The sequence below is a fragment of the Podarcis liolepis genome (assembly GCF_965112155.1).
Source record: "Podarcis liolepis genome assembly, chromosome: 8".
NCBI classification, from domain to species: Eukaryota; Metazoa; Chordata; class Lepidosauria; order Squamata; family Lacertidae; genus Podarcis; species Podarcis liolepis.
Window position 1 is genome coordinate 62,290,958 of NC_139560.1, and position 16,686 is coordinate 62,307,643.

General features: G+C 42.1%; 1 long non-coding RNA gene across 2 annotated transcripts in view; it reads left to right on the forward strand.

The window, feature by feature from the left end:
• Window positions 1-16,169, forward strand: part of LOC310714405 — a 57,624-nt gene extending 41,455 nt beyond the window's left edge. For both annotated transcript variants that reach the window (XR_014529708.1, XR_014529709.1), the window contains exons 4-5: window positions 13,027-13,191; window positions 15,996-16,169. This is a non-coding gene — a long non-coding RNA (uncharacterized lncRNA). The remainder of the gene's footprint in view (window positions 1-13,026; window positions 13,192-15,995) is intronic.
• The last annotated feature ends 517 nt before the right edge of the window (window positions 16,170-16,686 follow it).

Below are 16,686 nucleotides of genomic sequence, written 5' to 3' on the forward strand. Positions count from 1 at the left end.
AGGATGTCAGAATGTTTTTGTATGCCACTACAGCAGCAAGACTTTTATTAGCCAAAAATTGGCAATTGCAAGAAATACTGACAATAGAAGAATGGCAGATGAAGATCTTGGACTTTTCAGAGCTGGCTGACCTGACTGGAAGAACCCACGACCAGAAAGAAGAGGAAACACAAGAAAATTGGAAGAAATTTAAAGAATATTTAGTGAGATATTGTAATATAAAATAATTAAGAAATTCCTAGAAGTAACAGATTAGGCTAAGGGATAGAAAAAGATAAATAATAATGATTATTATGGATTACAATTGGAAGTAAGGAGAAGAAGTCTGTAATGAAAGAGGATATTGATGCTATAAATATGAAATTGGGAACTGCTAAATATGTGTTATGATGAAATTCAGATTGGAAGGTGTCGAGGAAGTCTTTTAGCAATGTAAATATACCAGGGAATAAGAAGAAAAAATTCTTCTTTTATTTTTTGTGTTTTTATTGTTGTTAAGTTTGTATGTTGTGTCAAATGTAATTTTTTTTGGTGTGTGTTTATGTCTTTGTGCTATAAGAGAAAACCAATAATTTTTTGGGGGGGGGGAAGTAAAGGACTGTTCACTGCGCTATGCTAACCGAAAGAACCATTTGATTGTCACTTGCAAAAAGTCTTTGCAGTGCTTTTAAGCCCCCTTTGGCTCAACTGTAGCTCCCCCACACCTGACATCACATATGGCTTGGCCAAGATGGCCTAGCAGGCCAGATGGGGAGGGTTGGCAAGTCTAATATCAGGAACTGGAGTCAGGTGTAGGTCAGCAATAAACAAACGTGATGTCAGTGAAGTTAACTCTTCATAGAAACCCAAACAGTGCAGGCCAAGTGATCCCAGCAACACTTCCCAGTAGGACTTGCCCCACGAAGGCAGTTGTGACGACTGAAGGTCCCCGCCTTCCCACAGCTGCCTAAGTCCCCTCCTCTTCATGGTTCCCCCCCCCCAAGCATTCAGAGACTGTGTCTGCATGCAGCCAATCTCTTCTCTGCTCTTTTCATTTCTTTGCATGTTCTGGGAGTCTGATTGTGACATGAAGGGGAGATTCCCTTCAGCAGCCTGCCTCCACTTAGCCTCTCCCCCCCCCCCGCTTCTGCCTCTGAATCAGAACTGTGCTCTGCTACAGCCTCTTTCTGCTCATTAGACCCTGTTGCCTCTGCAGCTTGCGACACCTCCTTCTCTCAGTCCTCTCCTTCTTCTCCCTCTGATCACTCATCGTCATCCCACCACCAGTTCCCTGGCTCTGAGGCTTTTTCCCTTGGGGGGTTCCCCAGCTGATGCCTCCCACCACTCCTCTCCATCCAGCCAGTCTATGACATCTAATCAGGTTAGCAGGCAAAGGTTCTCCACCGCTGTAGAGTTTGTGAACTGGTGACTTAAAGCAGCCAAAGTGAGCACATGGCTAGGAAGGAAAGAAATTAAATGGTGAACAATTAACCCCAGCATAAGGGGAGTCTTATCTGTTTTGTTGGTTAATGGTGCAATAGTGAGATTTGTGAGAGCTTTTCCTCTCCTTGCAGATCTGCATGTGCAATGACATTGGGAGCAATCTCGCTCCCCCCTCCCCTCTCTCACACACCGGCTATTGCCCTGATCCTGCAACCAAGATCAGTGCATATGAGCCGAATGTAATGGTCACTGGCAATGTGAATACACACACCTATCTCCATAGGGATGCTGATTTTTGTTTAACTGTCTGGATACATCTGTTGATTGATAACAATTTGGATGTGCCTCTACATTCAGGGCCAAGAGTTATTACATGTGACTAGTTGCTCATGGTTATAGCTAGATCAGGGCCCCAGGAATTTTTTAAAAATAATTATGTTGTTATGAAAATGCATAGATAGACTGTTTAGTGGAAGAAAATCTGAAAAAGTAAAACAAGCCAGGGTTAAGTTTAAGACTCTGTAATTATTTTCTCCAGGCTGGTAAAATGTCATCCACTTCTTCCACAACCAAATGCCCTCCAGATGTTTTGAACTCCAGCTCCCATCAGTCTCAGCCAACAGAGCCAATGCTCAGGGGTGATGAAATTGTAGCCCAAAACATCTGCATAAGTACCAGGTTAGGAAAGGCTGCATTTGACCTTTGGGGTGCACCATCAACCCCTTCCCCTTGTTCATGTCACAACAGTACATAAATTACTTGTACTGCTGCTGTCCTTTGTAAGATTGGGGTGCAGGGCAGCAGGGTGCAGGAAGAGACAGAAATTAAACCACATAATAACATTTGCAGGCACATTGTTCACGACTGCCAACATCTGAACTGTTGCCTTGATGTGGGATGATCACAATGGAAGGGAATGCAAATCATAACAGTTAATAAGGTGGTGGTGGTGGGGGGGTTGGTCTTCTTTAGTCCACAAAACTAAATAAATGTTACGTTTTGTTCCCTGCAACTAAACATATAGCCGATTATGATAAATGTGCAGCTCACATAAATGGAATGCATGGAATCATTGACAGCAGGAAGAGTATAAATCGTTTATACAATATTCCCCGTGCTTTATTGTTCTAACAATATACATTCAGCAGAGCATTATGAAGAAAACTCAGAAGTCTCAAAGATGTATTTACAATTCCAATGATTTTTCAAAATATGATTTGTTTTGTATTTGCTGTTACCTAAGAAAAACTCATTAATGGTGAATAGTTGTTATTCTTTTTGACAGCAGTACATAGAATGTGGGGCTAGTTTTTTAAAAACTAGAACATGTGGCTAGGTTGTCACCCCCCCCCCATCACACTTTATTTTTGGTGGTTATTGGTTTCTATCCCCTAGTGAATTGTGCAACTCTCTAGATCAAATTGAAATGAAACATTACTGTGGCATAAGTTGAGGGTTATTCACTTTCAGTTATTTTTATTACGAAATGTCGTTGCTATTTTTAATTATATATGTTGTTGTTCTCATTGCGTGTGACTTTCAGCAATTTCTCATGGCATGGTAACATACAAATAAACCTGATGATGACTGTGATGACTAGGGAGTTTCGTGATGTCAGAGACACCATTGCATCCTGACTTCCCCTTCGATGCATATTGAAGTTAGAAACAAGTTTCTAACTTATTTCTCCAGTAACTGTTTAAAAAGAAAACTGAGAAGAAGAGCCTTGGGCCACTCAAAAGTGTCTTAGGAACTGAAGCAATCCTTGGCCCGCTCTTGTAGTATTATTCGCAGAAGGTGGTTATAGTGGTTGAAGTTAAGCTATGCAGTACTTGAGTTACAGGACAACTAGAGAGGCCCTGTCCCCATTCCTTTCGTGAAACTTTCATTAGCTACTGCTTTTAGAAGGCATGAATTTGCTAAAATTGTGGGGAGTTTGAGATGGGGTTTGTGGTTGCCATTAAAAGTTCTCCTCTGCCCCCCCCCAATAACTCAAAGCACTGGCATCACGTGAGAAAATGTCTTCTCTTGGACTCTGCACTTTGTGGTGAAAGCTTCCTGTTGACTTCCCCTAAACAGGCTGTTCTAAAAGCCCACCCACCCATTTTCTCTTATACATTCTGGGCAAAGACTAACATACATTTCTGAGTAGCATGTGTAGCTTTGGAAAAGATGATAGTTTTGGACACATGTCCCAGCTTTTCTCTCACACAAAAACCAGAGACTGTAAAAAATAAAAAAAATAAAAAGGGCTATTATTAAGCTCCTGAAGAGGGTAGTTTCAATATATTCAAGCAGCTGGCAGGACATTCTGAGGCAAAGTCCGAAGGAGCCAGCCTTACTGTGGTTATATGGCTTTCTAACTGTTACATAACAATTTAAGTACCTATTTCTTAAACAGATCTCATGGCTGAGTGACCACATTCAAACCAGTGTATTGTTGACAGAGAGAAAGCCAGTAAGCTGCAGTTCTGAGAGAATAATACAGGACGATTTTACTTAGAATGCTGATGTATGCTGCTAATATTTATATCAAGTCATTAATCGTATAGGCCTATATTTGTGCGTGTGTGTCTTTGTGGAAATTGCATCTGCTGAGAATACACTCATCAGATTCTTCCTTGGAAAATGAAGGAGCCATTATGAATATAAGGGGAGGGAAACATGTTGAGAGATTTTTTAGAAAGGCCAATTTCCTATGACGAACCAGAGGCTCTGTTAAAATATACCCCAGGCTGCTTCAATATGAGGTGGCCACAAGTGGTCTATTTCTGCATGTGGCAACCACAGATCCATTTCCTACCTTGTTGGTAGATTTTTTGATTTCCTAGCCTCTGCTTCCTACTCATCACTGTTATGTACTGAAGTTCTCACCCTGGGCCAGCAGGGAGATACTGTAGATAGTTCAGGTCCACATATGCAAATAAGGGATCGAAAGTGACATTCAGTGATTGGATAGTTACAGAAAGTTGTTACAGTTACATTGTACTGGAGCTCTATATAAGCAGGCTGGCTGAACCCTTCAGTTCAGTTCTGTTCTGACCTGTGAATAAACAAGAACTGTTTGGAGAATCGCTGTGTCGTCTGATATGTTCACCCACAACTTAACAATCACAACTGGTATACTTGCTATATCAGAGCAGCAGATACATAGGAGAAACACAAGTTGATGCCTGAATGGGAAAGCTGATCAATGTACAGTGGTACCTCAGGTTAAGAACTTAATTTGTTCCAGAGGTCCGTTCTTAACCTGAAACTGTTCTTAACCTGAGGTACCACTTTAGCTGGTGGGGCCTCCTGCTGCCGCTGTGCTATTTCTGTTCTCATCCTGAAGCAAAGTTCTTAACCCGAGGTACTATTTCTGGGTTAGCAGAGTCTGTAACCTGAAGCGTCTGTAACCTGAAGCGTCTGTAACCCGAGGTACCACTGTACTTGGTAAAGCTTTTGTTGTTTTAAGGTAGGCAGGGAGTCTGTCTGAAATATGGAGGTTAAGGCTAGACAGATGGCTAAACCAGCATATGATTCACTGGTAGTATGTAACCTGCCATTCAAATTTTGCACCACGGAGGAAGCCAGAGGAACCCACTGTAGGTCTTCTTCTTCATGTCTGTTTTTACCCTGACTTCTACAAGGGGAACAAATGCACTCTATGTGAGGATGGCCAAACCAAGGTCACCGAGAATCATACTTCTAAATCCCTAAATACTCCTAAATTGCCTTAACTACTCTCCCAGTTAGACTCACATCTCTTTCATAAGGCAGGTTTGGGAGGAGACACTCATTTCTACACACAGTAGCCATTGCTATTATTTAACTGGGGAAACATCCAAGGGGAGATTTGGAACGAAAACGTGGCCATGAAAGGCAATAGCGAGGGAAAGCTGAGTGCTCTTTTGGCAAGAAAGTCAGATTTGTACAAGGGTTTTTGCTTTGCTTCGTTGAGCAACACTCGTTTCAGTACATTTAAACCCTCCATTTTGAGAATGGTGGAAAGGCAGTGACTCAACAATGGCATCCTCCAATTGGTTCTGCGAAAATCATGCTCAAACGAGTTATGGTATTCCCTCTTTAGTCTACTTATTTGATGGCTTCCCTTCTCTATACTGAGTGCCTGTATTAGACTAATTCCTTGCTAAATGGAAGCAAAATGAACTCAAGTGACCCCTTTAAATCCAGACGGAGTATTTTAAGAAACTGAATTATTGCTCCTGTGCCACGGGAAGGTAACTGATACATCGTTCAAGCATCCTGAATGTAATGTATTTTGTCTAACCTTTTTGTCTGGCCCAAAGTGGATCCAATTCATCATTTTGGATATAACTCATTTGGAGAGAAGGAATAAACTCTCAGGAGATAGGTGAAACAAGATCGCAAGCAAGCCAAGATTTACCAAAAGGATGTTAAAAATAACTCTCATACTGTATTATGAGCACCTGCATTTAGCGCCCCTCCCATATTAGGTTTAAATTATACTAAGTTAAAACCAGATCACAAAGAAATGATAGCCAAAAAAAAATCTGCCTACTGATTTAATGGGAAATGCTGAAGGCCTTTATGCTTAATATGGTTTTGTTGTTAAGTTAAATTGGCACAAGGCCAACAGACAGTACTGTATAGTGTTTAAGGAATAACTTCCTGGAAAGAAAAATGTAGATACAGTTTATTTGAGCACCAGCCCTGCCATTAGGTAGACTTAGGTGGCTGCCACAAGCAGCTGATTTTGAGAGTTATTAATGGATAGCAAATAGTTAGTTACTTGATTGATGTACTTAGGCTGCAATCTAAACTCCCCTTGTGCCAGGCTGAAGGGGCTTTGGACTGGGTGGAGATGTCAGTATATGTGACAGTATTGTTGTTATTGATTTTATTCTTACACACCACCCCAATCTCTTAGCGGTGTGAGATTACAGAGGACCAGGCGTTTACCCAGGGTTTATGTTACCTTTGGAAATGAGACACAGCAGAAACTGTGCTGTCTTGATTATATATTGTTTATTTGCACAGTTTGGACTGTCCTGTTATTTTATTAATAACAGACAGTGAGGAGGAGAGAAGCATGTGGGCTTTTCTGCTTGGGTGCCAAAATAACTTGGCCAGCCGTGGGTGCTATGCAACTTGATTTGGGGTTTGTATGTGTGTGGCATTCACCATTCTGTCTCAGGAAACAAAATGTCCTGGGAACCTCTGAGCAGTGTCAGGAAATGTAAGGATCAAGGATGGTCCATCATACAGTTTGTACTATTCACAGGGAAAAGGACAAGGAGGCTGGGTGGGCGGCAGCGCTGGTGCGGCTTCAGATTGGCCGCAGGAAGCTCCTGCAGCCAATCTGAAGTCACGCATGCCTCTGGGCGTCACCCCTTCCTTCCCGCTGAGGCGGCCACGTATGGGCAAGAGCCAAGAGGGAGGAAGCGGCGGCAGCGGGGAGACTGCCTTCACCGCCCAGGACCCCTGGCCGAGGCAAAGGACGGTGACGCTGCCAAAGATGAGGCAGCAGGGGGTCCTTTCGGGAGAGGGTGGGTCCAGCCCCCCACATGGTCTGAGGGACCAGCCCCCCACATGGTCTGAAAAAGTTTGCTGATCCCTGCTTTAGGCTTCTGAATACCTCTGACACTCTGGTCAACATCAAGGACCTTGCTCCTCGTTTGAATCATGGGAGGTCAGGATTTGTGGTGGTAGTGATAGCATCACTGTGAACATAAAATCAGGTGGTCTCATTTGGTTAGGAGGCATCTAACATTGGCAGGTTGCTAGCTTTCTTTCTAACTTATCCTACATGGTTTCTAGGAAGATAAAATGAAGAAAATCCCATGGGTTTGTTTGTTTGAATTCCTTAGACCAGGGGTGTGGAACATAATATCCAGGAGCCAAATGCATTTTCTCCCCCAAGCCTCCCTATCTGGCCCTTGGGACAGTCCCTAAGCCACACTCCCTCCACCACCATATTCTCAACTGGCCTGGTTCAAACCTCCATTTAAGTATTTTTGCCTGACTGGAATGTATTACTGAACTCTGATGATGCTTCTTGCTTCCATGTATGATGGACAGAGAGGGGTGTGTTGTGTGTGAGTGTGCATAGAAACCAGCCTATTGAACAAAGGTAATGTTCCACCCATTGCTCCACCCATTTTTGTATCTGGCCCCACTCACCAGCAGCATGTGGTCCCCAGAAGGTTGACTTGGTCTGAATGTGGCCCTTGGTTTGAAATGACCCCCCACCCTTGCTTGTCAGGATGTAACAAATGAAATCCCCAGGCCATGAAACTGAAGTTTTGGGTATCATTGGATCTCAGTTTTCAGATAAAATACAGGCTGAGATTTTTCAAGAATGAGTGATCCCTGTATAAATTCATTACACCAGTTATTCTCCTCTTGTCATTACAATAGACGTAATGGAAAAATTGCTAATCCATTCCCTTGTATTGTGGGCACACGTTCATGAATGAGTCTGCTTACGTAGCTCAGGAAATCAAGCAAGCGGTTTTTACTACTCTGCCATTTCCGAACATGTTCATCTTTCTGAACTTCCTTTCAAGTGAATTTGAGCAAACTTGCTTGCAGCTAACCTTAGCCTACAGTGCACACAAAGCTTTCCTCTCAGCTCACCACCTCCTGTTGCAGAGACGTTTATTGGTCACAGAGTTTTCTCCCCTGATTCAGTTCCTTCAGTGGAGACAGAACATTTTAGAGAGGACAGAAAAAGACCTCCCAAGTCAGATAGGTGCCGTGGCAGAGTGGTATAATGGTTAGATTGGTGGAAATCAGCAATCCAATCTGCATTCTCCAATGAAGTTTACTGGGAGAGATTGTACCTCAGCCTACTATACATCAGTGGCTTGGATCCTGACTAGTCACCTGCAAACAGAAGGTGTCCTTTAATTTACAGGGGAAACACAATGGAGGGTTATCCATTAGAGCAAATGGGGCAGTGCCCCACCAATCTCAGTCTTCCTTCAGCTAACCTTCACCTGCCTGTATGATATCATGGACTGGCTGGATACCGAGAAGTTGTGGGAGGTACCAGCTGGGGAACCCCCAAGGGAAGAATGCTCAGAGCCAGGGGATTGGTGGTGGAACGAAGATGAATGGTCAGAGGGAGAAGAGGGAGCAGACTGGGAGGAGGAGGTGACAGAAGCTGAAGAGGTAACAGGGTTTAGTGAGCAGGAAGAGTCTGTGACAGATAGCAGTCCAGAATCAGAGGCAGAAGCGGAGGCTGGAGAGAACGGGGTCCAAGAGGCAGAGGTGAGTCCAGCTAGTAAAGAGACAAGGGCATCTCCCCTCTCTGCTGTGACTAGCTCCCTTTCCCCCTGGTCTCCCAGGACCCGAAAAGGTATGAAGAAGGCAGAACAGAGACAGATAAGGCAACAGAGTCTCAGATTGCTTGGGAAGAGCCCAGATAGTGGAAGAAGTGACTTAAGGAACTGTGGGAAGAGCTCATATGGGCAAGAGCTACTGGGTCAAGTTGCTGTGGTTACTAGACCTAGCCTCCTGTCTTGTTCGTTTGAATTGAGTTAATTTCATAGATGCCATTTGAGTTATTGCTGGCCTGCCCCTGACACCCATGCCTGACATCTTCCTGCTAACAACCAGTCTAGGGGTGGGCGTGGCTTGTCAGCTTCATCTTCCTTAGTCTCAGCATTGCCTCTGTTCAACTATGAAGGGAGGAGGATGGGGACAAAACCAGCATTAGTTGGCCCTATCTCTCACTGGTTCCAGCTCCACCATTCCCAATGGAGATAGGAAGTGTGCATTCACTTTAAACCAGAGTTTTGTTTAGACATTCTGAACAGGCTTAAATCCAGATCCAGTGCCATGAGCTGTGATTCTACAACAGCCTTTGAAAAGACTGATTCCTGCATTTGCAGAGAGATGCACTATGTGGATTTGAATGGTTTCTTGAGTGGGGGTGGGGGGAGAATCTAGGTTCCAGCCAAAACCGACAGATGCTCCTTTACCTACAGTAGGAGAAATTCCAAGTTTCAAAATCAGTGATTCCCAGTAATCTACAAATTTGTGGATGCATGTGTGTGTAGTAGTCGTAGTAAATGGCATCTAAATGTGTAAATATTTAAGTTTGGAATGGAGATAGGAAATTTTGTTCAAGCAGCTACATTTTCCCCTCAGTTTTTGGAAGTCAGATAAAAAGAAAGGAGGTAGTTGGCTCCTTCCTCCAAATACCAGTCCATTTATCTCTCATGGGAAGTGCAGATTTAGTCTTTTGCATCCAAACAGATGGGCAAAACCTTTGCCAAGCAAACAGTTTTCCTCATTTGCTGGGAACAAGAAAATCAGACACTTTTGTGTGTGTCTGTATGAGATTTACTATCTATAAAAGAATCTACAAATGTCCCAATGCATTTAACAGCATCAACTATAGATGCAAAGAAATGGACAAACTTGGAAATGATTCCTGTTTGTATGTAGGCTGACAAAAAACAACAACCTCGAATTTCATTTGCTTCAAATGTAGCAATCCTAGAACAATTGTTTTCATGTTCTCTATTTCTCGTGTTTTTAATTCATCATTGTTAGGTCTGCAATGTTTAATTCATTCATTGGTGAGATTAATGCACTGAGCATTTTATGTGGGTAGAATTATGTGTTGAATCAAAAGCCAACCAACAACATCTTCATTTGATGGGGTGGGGGTGGGGGCGGCGGCAACGACTTCTGCAGGCTATCAGCACAAGGACATAAGAAGAGCCTGCTGGATCAGGCCAATGTCTCATCAGTGGCAAATCAGATGTCTGTGAGAAACCCACAAACAGGATTCGAGCGCAAGAGCACTCTCCCTTCCTGTGTATTCCAACTGATATTCAAAAGAATTACTGGCTCCAACTGTGAAAGCAAAGCATAGCAATTTGTTGGATCCCCTTTTAAAGTCACATAGACAGCAGTCACAAAATTAAAAGATGCCTGCTTCTTGGGAGAAAAGCAATGATGCTTTTGAATTATGGTGCTGGAGGAGACTCTTGAGAGTCCCATGGACTGCAAGAAGATCAAACCTCTCCATTCTTAAGGAAATCAGCCCTGAATGCTCACTGGAAGGACAGATCCTGAAGCTGAGGCTCCAATACTTTGGCCAACTCATGAGAAGAGAAGACTCCCTGGAAAAGACCCTGATGTTGGGAAAGATGGAGGGCACAAGGAGAAGGGGACAACAGAGGACGAGAAGCTACCAGCATGAGTACTGTGGGAGGCAGTGGAAGACAGGAGTGCCTGGCGTGCTCTGGTCCATGGGGTCACGAAGAGTCGGACACGACTAAACGACTAAACAACAACAACAACGGGCTGGTGTCCATCACTGCCTCCTGTGGAAATGAGTTCCATAGTTTAACTGCACTGCATGAAGAAGTGCTCTCTTTTATCTGTCCTGAATCTTCCAACATTCAGCTTCATTGGAGGTCCACGAGGTCTTGTGTTATGAAAGAGGGAAGAAAACTTTTCTCTATCCACATTCTTCATGCCATGCATAATTTTATAAACTATCATATCCAAGAATAACAGTAGTATTTGGGGGGCGGGGGAAGAGAAAGGTAGACCTAACTTCTAAAAGCTAAGCTGTTTTATAGACATCTACTGTGTTCTTCTATTAGTCATTCCCATTGAGAAAAAATGGAAATTACTGGACAAACTAATAATGAGCAGTAGTGACCACTGGTGAGCTTTTCTCCAGTTCCACACATAATAAATAAACTTAGGTAACTATATTACTTCTTGCAGTCTGGGCACTGTACTACTGTTGATGCAAATTAGAATTGCATTGACTTTTTAATCTGCTGGTTTAAGTTTATTTTATGGCCTGATTCTTCCTACCTATGTACAGAACTTGACATTATCAACTTTGAATTTTTTTTCTTAGTTTGGGCTCAATTCTCCATCCTATCAGGGAGCTGTAGTAGTGAGTTTCCTGCATCATCTCAGGGTTAGACTACATGATTCTGAAGTTTCCTTCCAGCTCTATAATTCTTTATAAACATGATTATTCTGTGGTCATTATAAACTACTTGATGTTCTGCTCAGCTTCCCCATTGATACATTAAATGGCTGTTTGGCCCATAATTTGGCAGACTTTAAGATGTTAGTAAGGTTTGAGGTAGGATATCATTTGAAGGTGGGAATAAGGAAGCCCCCTCTGTAGATTCAACACAAGTTGATGACTTGCAACTGGCAGAGAAGTTCAGCAGTGAAGTTGGCCGTTGGCTGTGGCAAGAGCAACAGAGCAACAAAGGCAGAGCAAAAGATGTCCATCAGCCATCCCAAGGTCTCAGGCTACAAGAAGATGAAAAGACATAAAGAATTCTGCTTCTGTGATATCTGAACCAAGGAACCCACCTGTGGGAAACCATATTGGACTGACTAGCAAGAAGAACTAGCATGATCCCATGCAGAAATGAGACAGCTGTCTGAGGATTCTGTATCCAGAAATATTAGGTACTGGGAAAGTTTAAGCCTCTCTTTCAAAAGCTACTGAATGATTTCAGGTCTCTGCAAACCAATTTATGTGGTTTTACTTTCTTCTTCTTAAAGAAAGTTTTTTTTAAATTTTTATTGAGTTTTACATAACCAGTTTGAATTCAAACATTGTACATCAACATCATCATTCAGGATTCCCTGAACCCCTTGACTCTCCTCCGCTCTTCCATGGTTACCATTATCAATCTTTTTTTCAACTGCCTCCCTTCTTTTCTATATTTTTTAAAAACAAATAATCTATTTTACCATAGTTCTTCATATATTACAAGCATTACTCAAATTCTGCCATCTTAAAGAAAGTTTAATTAGGCTAATTGACAATAATACACAGCATAGGCACCAACTCCAGGGGGCTGAGGACACCTCAGCGCCCCCACGTTTGTGGGGACGGGGCTGAGCCTCCCCAATATTGAGGGGCCAGATCTCACCAGGCCACCCCACTGCCACTGCAGGCCTCATGGCCTCCTCCCGACTTGCATGACGAGCCCCTTCAATTTCAGGCAGAACTCAGCACCTCAGCTTTAGATCAAGCCCCCCCCCCAAACAAAACCCCAAGGCTGGCTTCAGGTGCATTCACACTGGTGTTTCGTTTGATTCAGGGAGATTTCAACCTGTGGGTAGAATTTGGGCTAGTTTTGAAATGAAAGAAACAGCAACATTTTCCAGCTTTACACCTACAGAAGACCGGACAAATCCTCACAGACAAAATTAGGACCCTGCCAGGTCAAGTAGGGCCATAAGCCAGAGGTTGTCCAAAATTTTTATAAATTATAAGATTTCAAAAAATAGCAAAGCTGTTTGCCATTTCAGTCTTTGAGCTCATAGAGCAAAGTGCTGTCTTCTTTTCAACACTCTCATTCCTGTACTGACGGATGGCAAACAAAGAATGAGTGTGACAATGGTTTGTTTCTAGGCTCACCGTAAGTCACACATTGTCCCAATATGTAGGGGTAACATTCCCTTGAATTGGCAGCCACACTAGCTGAAGGGAGAAGCCCTTCTTTTAAGATCTTCCCTGCATCTCTGCAAGAATGTTCAGAGAATTTAATCTGAGTTTTAAATGCTTAATTGGCCAAGAAGCTTTTCCTTCTCTGAGTTAACAACTGTGTTCCTCTGAACCTTTTGTTTCAGAGGCCAAAGGAACATTCAGAAGAAGGAAATCCTGGATAGGAAACTAAATGTCACCATAGGAAAGAGCAGAAAAGTCTGCCAAGAAGTCTAAACTGGATTTACTATCATGACTGATAATCGTCAAGAAGATGCAAAACTACAGTGCTTACTGCATATTGACCAATTGTAAGTAGGACACCTAGCTTTCTGAGAGCTGGATAAACTATATTTTGTTTAATTTTAATTAATCCCAGCAAGGAAATATTCTGTCCCCAAATTACATGCAAAACAAGTTGAAATGCCAGTTAACCTAATCAGGGATTCTGCTTATGGTTCTGAATAAAGTAGTGAAACAGCAATGAAGCAGGCAAAGGCTGCCAATACTGAGCCATTTCTTACTCATAGTTTGGCCACTGCAGGAACACATGATTCGTACTGTACATTCATGATTATTTGGGTTCCGATGCCATTATAAGAGAACAAGGGAGGCGTTCATGGTGAGTTCTGGCACCTCATTTTCTAGAAAAATAGCACTAGTTGGACCTACTATTGGTCTTGTCTGCTCAATCTGCCGGAGCCTGTCTTCACATGCAGGGGAAGCCCCAAACTCACTGAGCGTTTGAGACCCATCGGCTACCCTCATCTGGTTTAGCCAGCCAGTCAAATTCATTCCTGGGGTATGACCGCTGTCACATGCTGACAGCTTCTAGAAGCCACAGGTAAGAGCTGGGTGCAAGGTGGGGACCAAACGTGAACAAACTACCCCAAAAGAAGCACAATGTGTCGTCCCCCACCCCAGGTACTACCCCTCCCCTAACACCCCATACAGCCCAAAAGAAACAATATTGTCTGTTTTAAAGACTGATCACCTTTTTCATCTTTTTCTCAAAATCCAGCCCAGTAGCTAACTGGTTAGGTTGCTTGAAAGTGGGCCAAAGAATAATGCTATTATAATTGCCTGGGCCTTCTCCATAGAAGGCTTTCTACCAGTAATTATCCTGAGGCCTCCTTATTCTTATTTAAGCATTGCTGCTGTTTCAATGCTTGGAAATAGTTACTGACCAAAAAAACATTGACAGAGCTGCATTCCTGGCTCCAGCGCAAACCCCCTTGACTTAGCTGTGGGATTTTGTGTGAATACGACTGGCGTACGTGAGCATTTCTAAGCCTCATAATTATATATCATCAGTATTGCATAACATTTGCCCAAATGAGATCATTTTACCAATTAGGACATCGCTGGGGAATGTCTCAGCTAAACTTTTTTGCTCAGCCAACCTTCAGATGAGGGTCAGGTACAACTGGTCCCTTTCAAAGATGTTTGGGAGGGAAAGAGAGAGGAATAAAATGCAGTGGCATAGATAGATAGATAGATAGATAGATAGATAGATAGATAGATGATAGACAGATGTGTTGCATTGATGCATCCCTAAGATTTTTGGTGATGTGGACAAAGTTAGCAAATAGTAACCATATATCTGTCTTCTTATGGAAGCAATTCAGAGTGCATGTCTGACCTACAAGATTCATAGAATCATAGAACTATAGAGTTGGAAGGGACCCTGAGGGTCATCTAGTCCAACCCCCTGAAATGCAGGAATCTCTTGCACGACGTAGGCCTCAGACCCATGACCCTGAGATTAAGAGTCTCATGCTGTACTGACTGAGCTATAATGATTTGGAACAATCATTTTAAGAGACTGCCTATATAAAAAAGCTGAGGTGTGGAGTCCGCGACCAGAAGGAGTATCAGGAAGAGAGGAATAAATTTAATGATTATCTAGTTAAATTTGTTAAGTTAAATTAATTGAAAATAGCTTGCAGATACTAAATTGCCTTAGGATTTTATTTATGTTAAGTGATGAATTAATATGTTTAATTCCATAAGGTGGAGATTTAAGGATGTTAATGTTTAAGTTAAATTTCATAAGAATTGGGATTTGGAAAACCGTTAAAAGGACATGCAATGAAATTAAACCAAGGGGAAGTGAGGAAGTCACTTAACAAAGTTAATAAGTGTAATTTTCAATAAGGCTATGATTTATGTTTGTTTGTCTTGCGTGTTTGTTTGTTTATAATATTGTGAAAACCAATAAAATTTTTGAAGAAAAAAAAGCTGTGAATTATATAATCTGTGGCCTTTTTTCAACTTGAGAAACATTTATGCTGCTGCTATTATTATTTTATAATAACAAATTACACAGCACAATAAAGATAAAATCAATGGTTATGAGAGGGAGAGTTTTAAAAACCAAATGGGAGTCTGCCCGAAGAAAATAAAAGCAAAAGCAAAATAAATTGCATTCAGTATAATTTGAATAATCAAAAAATAATTTAACTAATCTGACCAATTTGTAATCTTGAACACTTGGATGTGGCCTTTGGCAACCTCTTCATTATGCTGGAACAGGAATGGATAGACAAGGCTTTGTTATACTTCATAACATTCATAGAATCAGAATTGTAGAGCTGAAAGGGATCAGAAATTGTTTTCTGGACATGGACTCATGATAGGGTTCCACTGCAGTTCTAGGAAATGAGAAAGTTGTAGGTTCCTCATATGACATTTGGTTCAACTAGTGAATTTGGAGCCACTTGCTGGAGAAGCAGTGGAGCTAGAAGAAAGCAGCAGAATCCAACTCCCACCTTGTGAGTGAAATGATCTGGTTTCTGGATCACCTTACATGATAAGGGACCATAGTATTGGATACTATCCAAGAGATTTTGTCGTCTCTTTCCAAAGAAAAAAAGAGAGGCCTCTGCGCACACTTTCAGAGCCTGAAAGCCTGATCTGAAAAGCTGAAAAATGTAATATAAAGTATAGCTCAAACACGGCTTGCCTTAAGTCATGTCATTTACATGATGAAAACCTACTATTCTGTTGTTATTGGTTTTTGTGTGTTTTTTTAAAGAAAATATCTTTTATTGATGTAAAGAAAAAAATTTTGCAGCAAGAGGCAATTTAATGGAGCCAGGAATTTTATTGAAAGATGCAGATCCCCTGGGCTTGTCTGGAAAATAAGAAACATGTTCAGAGATGATGCGTCCTGCAGGCCTTTGAGGTTCACAAGAGAAGGTCTACCAGGAGGTTTGTCTAGACTGAGAGTTAACCTTCTCGTTTGAAATGAGGAAAATAGCACCAGCGTTTTGCTTATGAATGCATAAAGTGTTCTGTGTTTGATTAAGGATGTTGGGTGGGTGGGTGTTTTTAGCTCAGTGACACCACAGAGTGTTGTACTGTCAAAGAGGAGTACTGTCAAATATGTACAGAAAATAAACAGGAGATGTAATGCAGCAAATGACCTCTAAACATATGAGAGGGTTTAACAACCCTTGGCGTCTTCTTTCCAGAATCCAAGAAACTTTGATATATATATTTTTAAAAATACAGTTACGAAGGTTGCACGCTACCCCTGATCTCTGCCGAGTGGTAGCAAACTTCCAGGAGGTTCCAGATACTTACTCAAGGTCTTGTTTCTATTGGGAATCAAGGTGTGGCGAAGACTGCTAGGTCTTTAAGAAATATCGTTTATTAACACATATTAACACTGGAAGTTTTCGGTGGAGGGAATGCAGAGTTTACAGCATTTACATTCACATTTCAAGAGGGGCTTGTTCTCCACAGCTGTGCAGCATCAGATTCCAACACATCTCTGTACCTCTGTCCCTTCAGGCTGACTT